Source organism: Neodiprion fabricii, chromosome 5 (genome assembly GCF_021155785.1).
Source record: "Neodiprion fabricii isolate iyNeoFabr1 chromosome 5, iyNeoFabr1.1, whole genome shotgun sequence".
Taxonomy (NCBI): Eukaryota; Metazoa; Arthropoda; class Insecta; order Hymenoptera; family Diprionidae; genus Neodiprion; species Neodiprion fabricii.
In genome coordinates, this window is record NC_060243.1 from 22,952,135 (window position 1) to 22,969,032 (window position 16,898).

At 35.6% G+C, this 16,898-nt stretch overlaps 1 protein-coding gene across 2 annotated transcripts in view; it reads left to right on the plus strand.

Moving 5' to 3' along the window:
* Nucleotides 1-16,898, plus strand: part of LOC124184077 (protein turtle homolog A-like) — a 385,811-nt gene that overhangs the window by 57,631 nt on the left and 311,282 nt on the right. The window lies entirely within an intron of this gene.

A 16,898-nucleotide genomic window follows, 5' to 3' on the forward strand; every position in this document is an offset into this window, starting at 1 on the left:
GAAATTTCCAGATGGCGGATCTAATATGGCGGACGAAAATTTCAAATTTGATCGAATATGGAACGAAATAAAAAACTCTCGGCCGTGTTTTTCGGGGTTGCCGATTGGACTTGCCATGCGGAATTTTCAAAATCTGATTTTACAGGCGTGATAAGCGACTCCAAAAACCCCTGCGTAGAGTTTTTTCTCCGGATGCGATCGAATTTAAAAGTTTTGTTCGTCATATTGAATTTCTAAAATTCGATTACAGATTCGTGAATTAGTAACCCTAAAAGCTTATAAATTATGTAAAACATGTATATATATATGTAGATGAGTAGTGTCTAGGAAATGAATTATTCCTTCAATTTTCACGATCTTTTTCAATCAATTCTCTTCTAACAATAATAATTTACATTATATCGCAACAATCACTCTCGAGTATTGAAAAGCTATTAGTACGGTATCGGAAACAGCAAAAAACCGAAAAGTAATATCTTGAAAAGTTTTCTAAATATACAAATAATGGACATAAAATAGGTGGTATGAATACTTACCGCTATTACTCAAAGGGTTAATCCACCGGCCTTTTTTCCACCTCTAATCACATTCGGGGTTCCGATCCATTATTTTTTCGAGCCAAATATCGATCGCCAACCTTGTCATTCGCACGCTGCGAGGCCTCGAAGCTTCTCAGGCATCCGAATCTCTCAACGCTGGATTACACACGCTGAATTTTCACCGCCTACCGACCGCTTCACCTCCTATTCGTTATTCCCTTTGTGTTCGGAGTTTCCCGGGGTCAGCAGAGCCGCCGTACCCGTAAAATAAAGATTGAAATATTCACCGTCCCACCGAGGCTTTGCTGGATGACCGCCTGGACGGCCGAAACGTCACGGACCCGTTAAAATGATAATTTTAGGTGAAAAAATGGGAGATGAAAAAAATACTCCCTCTCTCTTCTCCGCGCCTCGAATTTCGTACATCTGTTACGCTGGCCGGTAATACCAGCTTTTTTTTCCCCCCAATTTCTGATCACTTTTTTCTTTGACCTCTGATCCGTCGAACAAAACGACCTTTGAAAATGTATTTTTTATTCGCGTCCGAATTTATATCCTACTGTTGTACCAGTTTCGATACCTCGCTGTAGTTTTTCATTCCTCTCTTCATTTCAACTCCGATTTTTTTTTTTTTTTTATTAACATTTCATCGATATTCTATGCCTGCGAATCATTCTCTTCTTTTGTCGTTTCAGTCCAACTCATAGACAACATATGAGAAATATGCTCTCAGTTAGAAATAATAATCAACGGCCAATTGTCAGGGATGTTGAAAATTCTTAAAATAAATTGTTACGGTAGTTATTAAAAATTCCTAGCGTACATCGTGTAAAGTTTAAACAATTTCGTATTGTTTTGCGCATATTTCATCAATTATTTACGTGTTCGGAAATTTTTTCCGTTCAAACAACCGACGATTTTTTTTCGGTTTTGGAGTCTTCGTTTTTCTTTTTTTCTATTTGTTTATGGGTCATATATTTGTTGAACCGGACGACATATGCTGCGTACAACTTTGTAAATTTTTTAGCGTTGAATCTAGAATTGCATTTTTATTCGTTTTGATGCACCAGTTATACTATTTTCATTTTTATACATTTTGTACTTGGGTCGTGACCTTTTCTCATATTTCATTAATATTTTATGCCTGAATCTTGCCTTCCAGTTCTCGTATTTTATTCATGAAACGGCATAGACTCCGTCTGAAAACATATTCGGTATTTTTACTCAAGTTCGATTCCTGTGTCCATAAAAAAAAGAAAAAAAAAAAAACGCGCTCTGTTAAAATGAGTAACGTTTCTGCTTTTCTTCCAATTTAGTAGCAATACCTTCAGCACACTGATTCACCGAGCATAATAAAATCACTCTTACAGATGTTTTTCGTTTTCATTCTTTTTCTTTCAGAGATAAAAAAATGTCTGTCAAATAAATTTACCGACGACGTTGACGTACATACAAAATATTTCCTGTAATTATGAGGTATCTATTGTAAAAAATACGAATAAAAAATACATCGATCTTATTTCGATTCAACTTTTAAAGAACCTCAACACTTCTCTACTTAATTTCGATTAAGAAATAGAGACATCGATGACAAATATTTTATGGAATTCAAACCTTGCGATAGCGAATCTCTGTATAAATAGTAAGACATTGTAGGTAAATAGAGCAGAATTAAGTTCTCAATCAGCGAAATTGTCTCAATCAAAGCTTATCCATCGTGACGTGATCCAGCCTTGAGTAAAGAAACCGAGTATTGGGCCTTGTACGAAAATGTTCCGCGCGCACTGTCCAACAATCAATTATTATCTGTTTGCCATGCGCCGCGTGTGTGTTCGAGGTAAATAAATTCGAACCGGGTATTAAGTTTACATATGACAATTTACAGAGGTTTAACAAACAGTAGAAAATTTTGTTTGATCTGGATAAATTATTTACCAAGTTTGTCTGATTGCTCTTGCTACGAATGTTGAGGGAATAGAACGAGAGAGAGAAAGAGAGAGAAAGAGAGAAATAGAGTGAGAAGGGGAAACAGAGAGAGAAGCTTTTTCAATTTTCCATCTCTCGCCAGACTCGACCTTTTTTCTTCCTCCTCTTTTCGTCAATTAAAAAAAAAAAAAAAAGAAAAAAAGGAATGGAATAAAAACGACCTTTTTTTCGCCGGTATATATGCATAATTTAATTTCAATCGGTGGTCTCAGCGAGACCTCCTTTGGCTGTAATCCAAACAGAGGCAATCGTATTCCCGGGATATATCGTTTCAGCTTCGCCGAAATCTTACAAACACAGGCGCACACGTAGATATTTATTTTTCTACAGATATTCAGCTCTTCGGTGCTGTTTGGGGAATTTTTTCTAATTTTATATTTAGTTTTATCCAACCTTTTTTCCTCCGTCTCGTTCGGCTCTCTTAAGTGCTTCCTATTTCACTCGCGTATTCTTCGCTCCGATGCAAGCTCTTCTGACAGAGAGAAACAGAGAGGAAGTCTCACTCGCAATAATATCAAACATGAAAATATCGGCACACCTTCTCGCCAGGATATGCTTCCAGAGTCAAATGTTGCCGTGATTGACGGATTATAGCTGTGATACCAATTCGTTTCATTTACTTTTCTTTTTATTTATTTATTTTTTTCTTTTTTTACCGCATTCGCTTTTCCACTACGATATTTGCTTCGTCAAAGGAAATTGTACAGCCGGCTTAGAAACCGGAGAAACTGTCATTTCTCGATAACTGCTATAATTCCAATTAAAAACTCGAAAGGGACTAAGAATAACTGCTAGATATATTTTTCAAAATTTGTTACTAAAACAATTTTGTCTATGTGGTTGGTGTCGAATTGAACATTTTCTACATTTCGTCTTGAATGACTGAGAAAGCAATTTGAAATAATAGAAAAAAAAAAGAAAAAAAACCGCAACAGCAAGAACGAGATCCTCGATTCAAGAAACTGAATATTTCTGTTCAACTTTGCTTAGGATTAAGTTCGAAAAATCGACATACATTCGCCTTCGGAACTCGAACTATTCAAATCTGTTCGGCTCATTAATAATACAAATGTATGTTCATTGATGATACAAATGCCGTTAAAAAAAAAAAAAAAAAATTGTTTTTACTGCAGAGGTGAAAACATTCGAGCAGCAAAGTTCAAATAACGAATTAGTTTAGCAGTTGTAACCAGAAAATCTAGTATTTGTTATAATTCTTTTTGATTATGGCAACTGATTTCTTGTAACTACTGCGATAACTTGATACCGGTGTGATAATAAATCGATGTTGAGGCCTCGTTCAATCGAACAAATGTAGTAAACTGAAGAAACAATTTTGACATTGCAGTATCCAGACAATTTTAATTACGATAAATACTTACTTTGACATTTTTTTTTTTTTTTATTTCAACATTATTCGAAGCTTTATCGTAACGATACATATTTCAGCAGAATTTTCTAATGACTAGAGAAATTGAAATTTTTTCCCCGCGTCCCTTGCCTTTGGATTTGCAATTATTTCCCTCGTCATCGATTACGAAAAAATGGCTCATATCGCTTTGCTGGTTTCGATTCGTTCGCCTCTTTCGACAGAAATGGCGAATTTTTTGTTTTCGTTTTTAAGTTTCTAGCTGTTACGTTTTTGTTTAATTTTTGTTTTTTTTTTGTAATTTATTTGTTTCGTGCCGTGCCGTTTTTTCTTCCCAATTTATCACGGTAGTAATTCTAACGAATTTTTTCACTTCTCTTGATTTAAAATTTTTCAATTTTTCCACCCGCCTGGCGCAACAATTGCTACGGGAATTTGTTTTTCACTCCTCACGCGAGCAACGGAATAACAGAAATGGGTGACGAAAAATTTTGAAATAAATAAAAAATGAACCGACGGCAGGAGGCCTTTTATTCAGCACCGCGCGGATCGATGGGGTTTTATTTAAAAGCGACAAACAAAAAACCACAGGGACTTAAATCGCACTGACAAATGCCTGTTCGCCACTTTGCTGAATCGAAGCGAACAACCCTGTCACCCAGCCTACCAATGAAAGGGTGCAATCCCTCCCAATGATAAACTGAAACACCCCAAGGGACACGGGGAGAACAGGAGTCGATTAATTCCACTCATAATCAAACGATTTCTTTTGCCCACTTCTTTCGATCGTAAAATGAAATTTCACACGAATCAGTTACACTTTTTATTCACTTTTCTACCTTACTATTCGCTTTTTCTTTTATTTTCGCTCGATGTTGATGTTTGATTCGTATTTTGTTCAGCGCGTGCATACCAAACGATTTGAACAGGAGAATTGAAAATAGTTTTTTTTTCTAAATAAAAATTTCACGAGATAAATAACCAAGCAACGAAGATAAAACTGTTATTCCGTTTTCTTCAAATTTTTGATGCAAGGCGCATGCAACATTTTTTAATTCATCTCTTAAAAAATTTGTTACTTGAGCTGAAAATTCACTGATTTCAAACAGTAACCGTTCAGCAATGAAGAATGCAATATTATTTTTCTTCGTTGAAGCTGTTTGTATTCTAATAACGCGATATGTAGATTTCAATCACTCTCAAATCTCACCAGTAATGTTTCATAATGTAAATAATCATTAAACGCAATGTGCGCAGATAATCCACTCTTGATATAAGCACACAGAACCTTTGAAATTATTTGATTTATTTCTTGGCTATGAAAGATGGAAAAATCAACAGAAGCCGAGAACAGGTCTCATCAGTATGAAGTCAGTTCGAAAATTACATCGTAATTATTTCGCTCACATGGATGGTTCGCTCGGTCAAATTGAAACTGGGGGATACGTTTGACCATGAATAATTAACATGGAATAATACCATGAAAATCTGCGTTGAGAAGAGAAATTATTATTCCGTATTAAGCTGTACTTCATAAAAATATCAAGATTAGTGTATATAAGTATGAATTTTATAGATTCGGAAAAATTCCTAATACCGAAATCCACAGCCTTCCGAATATTGATAACAATGGTAAATAACTTAAAGAAACATAAGCCCAATAATTACCTATTTCTCCATATAATTCGTCTCTATCTTTCTCTTTTTCTCCCTCTCTCTTTTCGGTGATTTCCCAACAGCAGAAGCTTGCTCAAATTGCGGAAACGCTTCGGCAAACGGGGCATGCGTTATAGATCCGCTTCGCGGTGGATTTCAATGGGACAAATTTCCAGCAGGTCAATCCTTTCCCCTTTATTCGTCCTTTCCTTCCTACTGGCTACACTACACTCCTCAACTTAAAGGCAGCGGTCTTTCGCTTATATACGGCAGTCATTCATCGTCTCTGCGGGAGCGAGATGAATAGGCATCGATTCTCCGCAACCTCGTCATCGATTTCCCAATCACAAACAAACCCTGACAGTTTCTGATATTTTTTCACTCTTATTTTCATTCCTTTTTCTCTTTTATCTTCGAATCTTTATTATTCGTTTGTTGGGGAAAGAAAAAAAAAAAAAAAAAAAGTCGCCACTGATTCACGTTTCATATTTGTGTTGGTACAATCAATATCCTCCGCTTGTACCAATATTCCCGCAGGTCATAATATATATAATTATATCATATGTATCAGGATGAAATCAAGATATATCAACTTGTCCACCATTACCGTTTTCAATTGCGTACATATTTGTAGGTCGCGTAGGCTCAGAGAAAACATGACGTGTATAATTTTTTAATTTGTAGACAATTAATTTTTTACGACAAACACACGACTAACGGAATCCTTTTTAATCATAATCAATTTTGACGAAATTTTCATGCGTCCGTTATAATGGAAGGATAATAATTCGAGCCCAGAACAAAGACGGGTTTACATTCAATTCAAAGGATAGAAACAGATTGATTAAGACAAAGTGAGAGGCACAGTTAAAAATTCGAAGTGACGAAAAACAGGTTACCCGAAAAAAAATTTACCTTTCCAACTTGAACAAAGAGAAAGAAAAATGTTCACCTTGAAGATTTTCATAGAAAATTAATGTAATCTGTTACTCATTGTGTGCTTTCAATATCCGATATCCCTCAATTACTGCAAAGATATTTTTAACTTTCGAATACGATCAAAGTTGTTGAAATTTGTGAAATTTCGTACACTCATAGCGTTTAGAAAAATAAATCAGGTTATGTAATGCTTGTATTAATCATTGTTGGGAGGGACATAAAAATCTATCGGTACACGAATGCTAAAATTATTTTCACCGAACAGTCGGTTTCCATCAAAGGAGCCAGTTATATATTACGTCACACTGTTTTCGGCCATTTTGGAACCCCGCCCCTCGTCATTTATTCACATTTTGCAACACTTGAAGCGGTGCGCGAGTTAACAAAATATCGCTACAAACGATGACGGGACCGATTGAAACAAATAATCGTAAGTGCGCGATGATTTTCTGCGCAGTTTTTTTGAAATTCGCATCGTACGCTGTAGATAAAGAAGAGCGCTGTCGATAAGACAGAGCACGACGTGACTATGCGAGTCTATTCCTCTCCGCACCCTTTTTAAGCATGACGCGTGCTCGAGTGGCCTGAAAAGCAGGCCCTGGCACTCGACTAGATTCTTTTAAAGCAGGATGTCCCGTTATTAGTACTAGTAGTCATCCCTTACACTCCCCACCACTTGTAAATTTGAACTTTTCGTTGTTTCTAACCTTAATGCGACACGTGACTACTGGCGCCACGTAGTGGCGACGGACATTAACGGGGACTCTGTACATCAGCAGTTCCAGGGGCCTGCCCAAAAGACAATTTCCCAGCAAAACGATGAATTATGGTAGTGAATAAAATCATGTTTCTCGACGAATGTCGAGCAACGTCAGAGTACTTGACTAATTCTATCTTCTCTCAGTGCTTACCAGTTACTGGGATCATTATTGTGCGGCATGCGTGTTGTGTAGGCTCCATTCTCGAAGCAGAAACTCGGCCTGACATGAGAGTGATAATAATTTTTGTCCGTAGTCTGAACACGCTGGAAAAGCGTGCGGATAATTTATGACAGTTTACTAAGCTGACTATAGTATGCCGTCATGGAACTCATGCACAAACATCTGGAGGGTGGTAAGGTAGCCTAGGGCGACCAGTTGGGAACTGGTTTGCCTCCAAACCCCAAACTCATCATCCTATCTAAATAACGTAATCGAAAACTATGAAAATAATTACCGAGGTGCTGGACGCTTAGGATGCTTGTGATGAGTGTGAAGGAAACGATGCTGAGGAAGACTTTCAGCTTCTCGGAAACGATATAATTTTTTATTGGAGATGTGGAGATGGATGGGCTTTGCAAAGTCAAAACAAATACAGTTTCCGTTCAACAATTTTTATTAATTTCATATGATACGGCAACGAGTATCTTTTTAGTCACACAAATATCGAGAATATTCGTATGATCAAAAAAAGCTTGGACATCGATGTTTCGTTCGAGAACGCTTCGAAATGTTTAAGAATATAGTAGTTTTGCTAATTTTGAGCTAACTTTATTTGGAACACGTGACTTTCTACAAAATTACTGTGAGGATTTTTTTTTTCCAGTAATCAATTCAATCTTGTTGTTCGTTATTCATAGTCGACATCGATGCGATGTTATAAAATTAAATAATGGACAATGTCAACTTGAGAAAATGAGAAAAACTCTGCAGCTATTTGACAAGAAAAATCAATATCTGAGCTCTCACTTACAATGCCACTATTTCCTATTTTATATGTCTTTAGGATCTTTGTAGATTTATGTAATTTGATCTATACTCAATGTACGACAATCTTGTAATTGAATTAGCAAAAAGAATGGATTTTGCACCACCGACGTCCCTTTACGTTGTTGTTCAAAATGGTATCGGTATTTGTAATTGGTATATTCAATTTCTAGATTCTTCAATTCGATTTTTAAGAAATCCGATTCAATCTGTGATTCACTGCTGGAACAAGATTAATACTTGGCCACTTTTACAATTTGAATCTGATCTTTCGACCAGTTTTTTTAGATGAAACAATTTTATTTTTTCTTGTTCAAAATTTACGATATTAGTTTTATGAAATACGAGATTCCAGTGGTCCCACAAAATTAATCATTGCACGGTATCTAACATCAAGGTCGATTTACACTTTCAAGAAATAAATTGAACCCACTCTTGATCGGAAGCAGATATTCTGAAAGTTTGATAATTAAGCATAGAACTTGAGGGTGCCACTATCAAATTTCATGGTTCACCCTGATAACTTTTAGGTCGAAATGGCCACGAGTTAACGTCTGGTCACTACTAACTTTGTTGCTGGCTCTTCCTCTCAATTGTTGAAGTTTCCAATTAGTTATTTGGAACATTCGCAGATAGTATCTTGATGAATACTGCTAGCCGCTGATGGCGGTTATTGATTAATTGTTTTTAAAAATTCATTCGTCGATCGGCGCTATTAACAAGTCGGAGAAAATTATTAAATCATGAAAATTGAACGTTACATAACGGCATGAAGATTGTTGAAAGGATACCTGCAATGTCACCTCATCCGATTTCCAAGTTTTTTCATTCCTAAAATGTTACTCGTTTAGCAAATTGCTGAAATTCATCAGCTGTACAAATCCGTAGGACAGTAAATTAATATTGAACAGGATAATGAATAATGATTGAATATTATCAGAAAAATTGAGACCGACGTCACTTTGAGAGACTTAGGACACTTTGTTCAAAGTTCATAATGTTTGAAATAAGCTTTGCATAAGCTGATTATAAAATTCTTTCTCAATATTTATCTTACGAATATTTTCCAGGGACTGAAATTCAACTGAGCATTACACAAAGAAAAAAACATTTCAGCTCCGTTGAAAAGTTTCAGAAATGATAATGGAGAGAGGAAAAAAAAAAAAAAACACTTTTCAAATTATTCAAAGAAAGGTAGAATATCAGCCACAAAGAATACAACCTCGATTTTATTTCTTCAATTTCTTTTCACTATCTTACGACTTTATTAAGTAAGCGGATTTAATTGTACGAGAACTTTAGGAAAAATTAAAACTAATATTCTTTTTTGTTTTTTTTGTAAGAGTAGCAGATGAAGACAGAATTCTTTAAACATGATCCGTGCAGTTTCCAACTGAACAATAATTTTGAGAACTGATCACAAAATCACAAATGTTTAGATCAAACGTGAGATTTAATTCTAACAGTAAGAACGTTTGTCGACAATTTTCAGAACAAGGTATCGAAAAATGTATTGAATTTCACTATCATCAGAAGTTTGTTGGAATTTTTTGAGAAAATATTTAATAGAAAATCCTTAGAAATTTGTTACACAAAATGACAGAATTTGTATCAATGCTATCAAACTTCTGATTTCTTTCAAACCAATTTTTGAACCATGCGGTTATTAAAGAAAGGCTTGAAAAATCATTAACAACGTCCTTAAATCCACAGAAAGAAGTTTAATTCACCGCATCGATGGCTTAAAATCTCGCTTGTTTTTCTGCGCTTATTCCAGCCCGGATTCCGTACATGCGGAGTTCTTTTTCCGCTTTATTCAACATAAAGAGAGACAGTCGTGCATGGCTGTATAATTATATTTAAAAATATGCGGAACTTAATTGGGAAATAATGGAGGGAGCTTTCAACTATGTACCCACACACAGGGGGACGAAGTCTGGCTGGCTCACGTCGTTATGAATATTAAAACTCTTGCCAAAGTGCACACGCTCGATAATACACAAGCAGCCCCATTTTCCCTCAAGACGAGACCGCCTAACCCGCAAATTGTAGCTGCTTGTCTCTTCGGAAAAACTGGCACAACTTTACCTGGCTAAGGTTCAAATCACGATATTTTTCATCGCTTGAAAATCGGAATTAACTCGCGGTTTTCGAAAATTTAAAAGCGTCCTTGTTAATTATCTTCTGATTTTATAATGCTTATTTCATTTGGATCGAAGTCGGACTCCAATTTATAGCAATTCTTTCACGTAGATTAATTGTAATCTGCATTACGTGAGTTATTGAATTTATTTGGATCGATTTACTTTGGAGTAATTCAACCCAACATTTTTTTTTTATTTTTTACTTCCGATCGAAAACTTCAACTTCATTGTATGTACTGCTCAAAAAATTCTGAAACGTCTTCGTAATTTGATTTGACGGAAAAATTCATCATTCTTTAGAAAATACGAGGGTGATTGAAGACTTTTGTCGATCGTTTGGAAGCAATTTTGAAACTAAACGTTGAGAACTTTCAGAGGTTCTTCATAGTTTATTACAGAAAATTATACCCAGAAGTATCAACATGATTCAATTTAATAGAAATATTTTAGACGAATTTTCAGAAATACTCGCGATAATTGTAAAAACGAAACGCAGAAATTTTTTGCATCTTTTCAAAAGATCCAAATTATTCCCAGCATATAATTGATTGAATACAATTTTAAATACAGTTCATTAGCGAGTCGGTTGATTGTACAAAACCTTGAATCGATGATAAAAACAAAATGTATCAGCCCTTGAAATTATCAGTATTATTTATTTAAAAAGCTACTAAAGTTTCAACGTTTTATTCATGTGTATTTAACTTTCATGATCATAACAACAAAAAAATAAAATAAAAAACTCACCCGACAATTTCCGGACTCCGGATATTATCGAGTTTTATCGCAAGGCTCTGTTTGATAGGTACTTATTGCGTCAAAAATATTTGACGTCAAATCCCAATTTTGCGATCAAAGTATGGTTCATCGAATACCGTCCATCTCTCTTTGAAGCCCCACCTCGTCACGTTCCAATCAATTTTAAACCCATAACAATGCTGAAATTTTGAATCAAGTGAAAATTAATCGATCACAGTCTCGAACAATATTCGTATAATAATTCTCGAATCGGTTCAATCTTTAGGTCTTGTCGCGTTCCCATTGTAAGGTAATGAATTTTTTCCCCGCCCCCACTTGCTAAAATTGGATACGGTTATATATCTTTCTCTTCTGTCATTCATCTTTTCATTTTAATATGAAATAAGAATAATTCAAAGCCTGAAATTGCCATTATTTTACGTCCAGTACTGTGTTGTTCAATTATTATAACATTGTCAACTTAGCTTTCGATGCTATTGAGAAAAAAACTTAATCACTCAACGGCACCGATTTCAATTACCGACATCAATCATAACGGATGTAAAAAATTAAAGACTGATTATAAGATCGTAGGAAGAGGTGAAAAATCAGTCTGTAGTATAACGTGTTTCCTATCTTTGATTTCACATTTGAATACTGAAATTGATTTCTAGTTTCATTGTTGAGTTAAGATAATGATTTGGGATGTCAAATCTGCAAATTGACAAGGTTCGATAAAGTTTATGTGTTTCTTGTTTGGTTCAATTTTTATATGAATAATATCTCGCACAGACAAAAAATGTAAAAACAAGCGGCTTTGGACTGGCCATAAGCCAGACCTCGATGGTCCAGGTTCCAAGTTCATAGAAGAAAAAAAAGAATAATATTCAATCTGAATTTCGAACTACAAATTCAGATTCGTCATTAACGATTTTAAAGCCCTTGGATACCATATTACATGAAAATATGACGATTTTTTTTTATTTCGAACCATTTTGCTGGATTTACTATTTCAAATTTTGTAAGTCTGACCTTGGATTCGTTATCAGTCACTCAAAAAACCTCCACCCACCAATTTCTATAAAAATCAGAATATTTTTAGATTTTTTTTTCCACCACGTGGGATCACCATTTCAGATTTCGCAGTCCGATTTCAAATTCGTGATCAGCCACCCAATAAACCGACGAGTGCCAATTTTCATCAAAATTCAAAAGTTTTTAGTTTTTTTTTCTTACCTTATTGAATACGCCAAATTAAAATTTTTCAAATCTGACCGCAGATTCGTGATAAACGAGCCAAAAATCATCACCGTAGCAATTTTCATTTAAATCCATTCATCGTTTCCGAAGATATCATCATTCGTATTTGATGGTGAACGTTTTTTTTTTTTTTTGTTTTTTTTCTTTAGAACATTGAAAATTAAATTTCTCTCCTCAAGCGCCGTAATACAACAATTCTTAATAAAATATTTGATCAGCAGGTTGTTTGATGTTTGTGTTCGCCTCGGCCGGCGAGTTTGCCGGCACCGCGAAATGTTGAGGCACCAGAGGCGAGGCTAATGCGGAGCTGTATTCGATTACCCATATCAGCTGTATATATTATACGGAGCATTTATTTCCCCGAGTCCAGATGCTCGATCCCCGCAGCGTTATGTACGGTATAAACGGTAAATCGGCTAGTTGCTGGTTGCATCCGCAGTTGTATTTCCAAACAGGATAGACGAGGATACGTGGCTCGGGGCAAGAGGTGAAAACCAGAACGTGGATACGTACGAATTTACGTCACGTATACACCGCGATATTTCCAATTAAAAATGTATCAGATTGGCAATTTCCCAAGAGCCGTCGGGAAACTCTCGCTGAGAACCGGAAACTGATGTAGACGCTCAGCTATTATACTTTACTGCTGTCCCCTTCCTTCGCACTTTGCCCATTTCGTGGTGTTGGGAATTTCAAATTCCCCTCGGTCATTTGAACTGCGGTAGCAACGTAACAACAACTGCATACATTTTGTTTTTTTTTTTTTTTTTTTTTCTAATTATTTTAGACGTCGTCCATTTTTCCACAAAATATATAACGCGAGTCGGATATCGAACGGTTCGTCTATTGAATCGCTTTCGTTTAACGAGTTGACGATTCGACTGACCTTGAGAGGGCGGCTTAAGAACTTTCGAAAGTTAGTTCGTTTTAAGTGAACATTAGCTACGTCGATTTAGCCCGGAATTATCGTAATCCGTTGCCCCATCTTCGAGATATAATTTTTTTCTATTTTTTTTCTTGCTTTTTTGGTGGTTTTATTCGAGTTATTTGGTAACTACCGAACCAATGGAATGCAAAAATTAGTTTGTCTTAAGCTAAGAAATGCTGCGTTGGTTGAGACTAGAATCATCAAAATCTGATGATAAATTTTCAAGATATCGTAATTGTTACTTCTTTTTTTGATGCTTCCGTTTAAGCTACTTGAAAATTACGTGGCCGATGACGTCCAAAATTTAGTCAGCTCTAGGGTAGAAAGAGCCGTTGATTGAGATCAAAATCATTAAAATCCATGGTCGTGATTTGATGAAAACTCATATTTTTATTTTCGCGGTGGTTTTAGTAACTTTCCGTTACCTTTTTTTTTTCTTCGAGAAACGAACAGCAGGAGTTAAAAAAGGAAGCAGAAATTCATTAGTACTTAGGGGGCAGTTGAAGAATCAGTCGTCGTTAAAGATCGTCAAAAATCTTTTCAAATCATTCACCTGGGTTCACCGATATGAACTTAGTTTTCATATTATTGTACTTTCCGCTGTTTCCTTTTCGGCGAATGAAATTCTTGCACGTTCAATATAATTCTCATGCAATTCAATTCAATGCCACGAGTTTTCTAAAAAGAAGTAAAGAAAGTCATCTACAATATATAAAATAAGTTTTCAAGGTTTAATATTCACGCATTAAAATTTACATTTCTATTCACTTTTCCTGCTTTTCGTTCTTCTTGTTCTACTTCATTCAAATTAAAAAAATAAAGTCGCGATATTTTCTTCCTATGGTCAATATCTTTTACTCGGGTTTTTAATATTGTTCGAACAAGAAAAACTCCAAAAAAGATACATAGATAAATTTAAGTTCGTTTCTAATAACTGATAATGAGGGCGAATGAATCGGAGGAAACTGTCATTCTGTTCACGAGAAAATAACCGCACGGAGAGTCGATATTTCAATTTCGTGAGTGTGTGATTCGATATTCGTACTCAGCACCGACATCTCGTTTGCATATCGAAAATAAATGTGTCCATCAGGAAAATAAGCTTCGGTACGCCTGTCAAAATCCACGAGAAGAATACTCACTGATATTTATACACACCCCTTTCGAGAACCGAAGCTAATACAGAATTCACGCATTCCATGAGCGGAAATGAATTTACACCTGTGTAATAAATACATGTATGCACATGTATACTAGGGTGGTGAAAAAAATCGACCATTCTTTTTTTCGAAGTCATACGTTTAATGGTTGTAGGAACAGGAAATAAGACGCCTGTTACAATTTGAGCCCTTGATGTTGATATTTAGTGGTTAATATGCGATTCATTTTCAACTGAAACAAATTTATTTTTTCGCTAAAAAAGGTGCATTTAAAGTGGAATTACATATATTACGTATTATTACCTGCAATAATTACAAAATAAATGTGCTTAAGTTGAAAATTAAATGAACGATATGATTTTGTAACGGTTGAAATACTGTACAAAAAAAACAACAAAAAACCACAATATTTTCTGACAAGTCTAGTATTTTTTGTGTTAAACTTAAAAAAAGTGAAGTTTTATATGATTTCAACTTTAACCTTATCTTATAACTTTTGAAAGAGTTGAGTTATCAAAAAATTATAAGAGACTTTTTTTGTAGAGCATTAAATTTTTTATAAAAAACGTGCATCCGACATTTACGTACATTTCCTCGTTACTAAGCTAAAAAATTCAGCAATAACCAAAATCAGTTTCACTTGTTAATTAAATGAAAAATTGCGTTCAAGTACCACTAAACATTAACATTTAGGGTTCAAATTATAACAGGCGTCTTACTTCCTCTTCCCCACAAGTATTGAACGTGTGACTTTGAGAGAAAACAAAGAGTAGATTTTTTTGTAGCATCCCAATGTACACAGCGCATGTATGCAATCACGTCGAAGTTCTGTTGCACGCAAAATTTGGCATTGGCTTCGACAAGTTGAACGACTTCATGCAGGGAAAAGTTTGTCGCCGCTGTTTCTCTTCGCAAAATTTGCAACTTTCGTACATTGGCGGTGCAGGATTGTTACATAGCTTGAGAGAAAACCGGGTACGTGCCACCTCCGTAAATTTGAACGCTAACTCCGTCGATCCGGCTGAGCAGAACGAGCAGAAACCCTTGGCGTATGTCCAGCCAGTCGATCGGAGAATTTTTCGGTTAGATCTTCCTCCTCACTTCACTCCTGCGACTTTTTACCTTGAAACATTTCTACGTCTCCCGGTTTTGCATACGTTCGCAAACTTCTCGCAATTCTTGCCATTCTGATCGTCACCATATTTCTTATCCCGATCGCAATCGGCCGGCTGAGTCATGAAAATCACCGATGAGAATTCTGGACAACGTGTCATGAGAATTTTAGTTGTCCAAACGTCGGAGAAGACAAAATTCAATCAGGCTATCATCTCATAAAATCACTTCACTTTCGTCAGAATAAAGGAAAAAAATTCGAGATCGAGATTGTCATTCGTTCATAATTTGACATACGTTTTATGTAAAATATTTGTAGATTTTCAAACACTTTCTTTTGTTGTTTGCATTCCAAATTCACTTTATAACGGTGTGCTTTAATCTTCACGTAAAACAGGAAATAAATGAAGCATTCTTCGAGAAGCTGACTGGTCAGTACAAGAATCTATGTCAAGTAATGTGCAAAGGGATATCGTATTCGAAAAGGAACACCCCTTGAAACCATATTTTATTCCATAAATGTACACCGTAAGTTTAAGTCAGTGTCTTTAACATTAGGTCCGTGTGGTTCTCTATAAATCTAAAGTATGGTCCAAAATCCACGCAATGAATAAAGCCAACGTGTTAATCTTTAACGGTGACTGGTCATTGTTCGGACCTATTGGCGCTTCGGAGGGCTCATAAGGGCTTCAAATTTCAACGTCTGGGTGGCAAAAGCAACGAATGACTTGAGAAAGACCGGAGAACCATTATATATCGTCAATTTACGATGCTCAGAAAAAGAGAACTCTTCAGTCCTCGCAAAGCTAGCTAGAAAATACCAGGAATGAAAATTGACGACTCTTTATGTAAAGAAGACAAGTGTATCTCCCCAAGAAAAAGTCAAAGCAATGGGAGTCAAAATTACCCTCTCTCTTGGATATTTGTATCCGTAAACAGAGCCTTCATGCCAATTATTTGAAAAACTCTAAGTCAGTTGTAACCAAACTAGTATTAGGTCAACATCAATTATCCAGAGTAAACACATCACGAATTACATACCTTTTATATTTTATATGAAATTTCCAATCGAATTCAGACACTCATCAAACATCGGAACATTAAGAACCCATTGCGCTTATACATAGGAAAATATATGTCAATTATAAATACCATCTATTGTTAGTATGCAATGGGGTTTCAAATTTACGAATCACATAGAACCAGTAAGCTCGACAGTCATTGTCAGGATAGAGAGAACGAGAAGTGAATCCAGAAGGGTGGAATCAAGGTGCAGAGTACAATGGATAGAAATTGGTGAAAAAGTGTGAGAATTGATGAA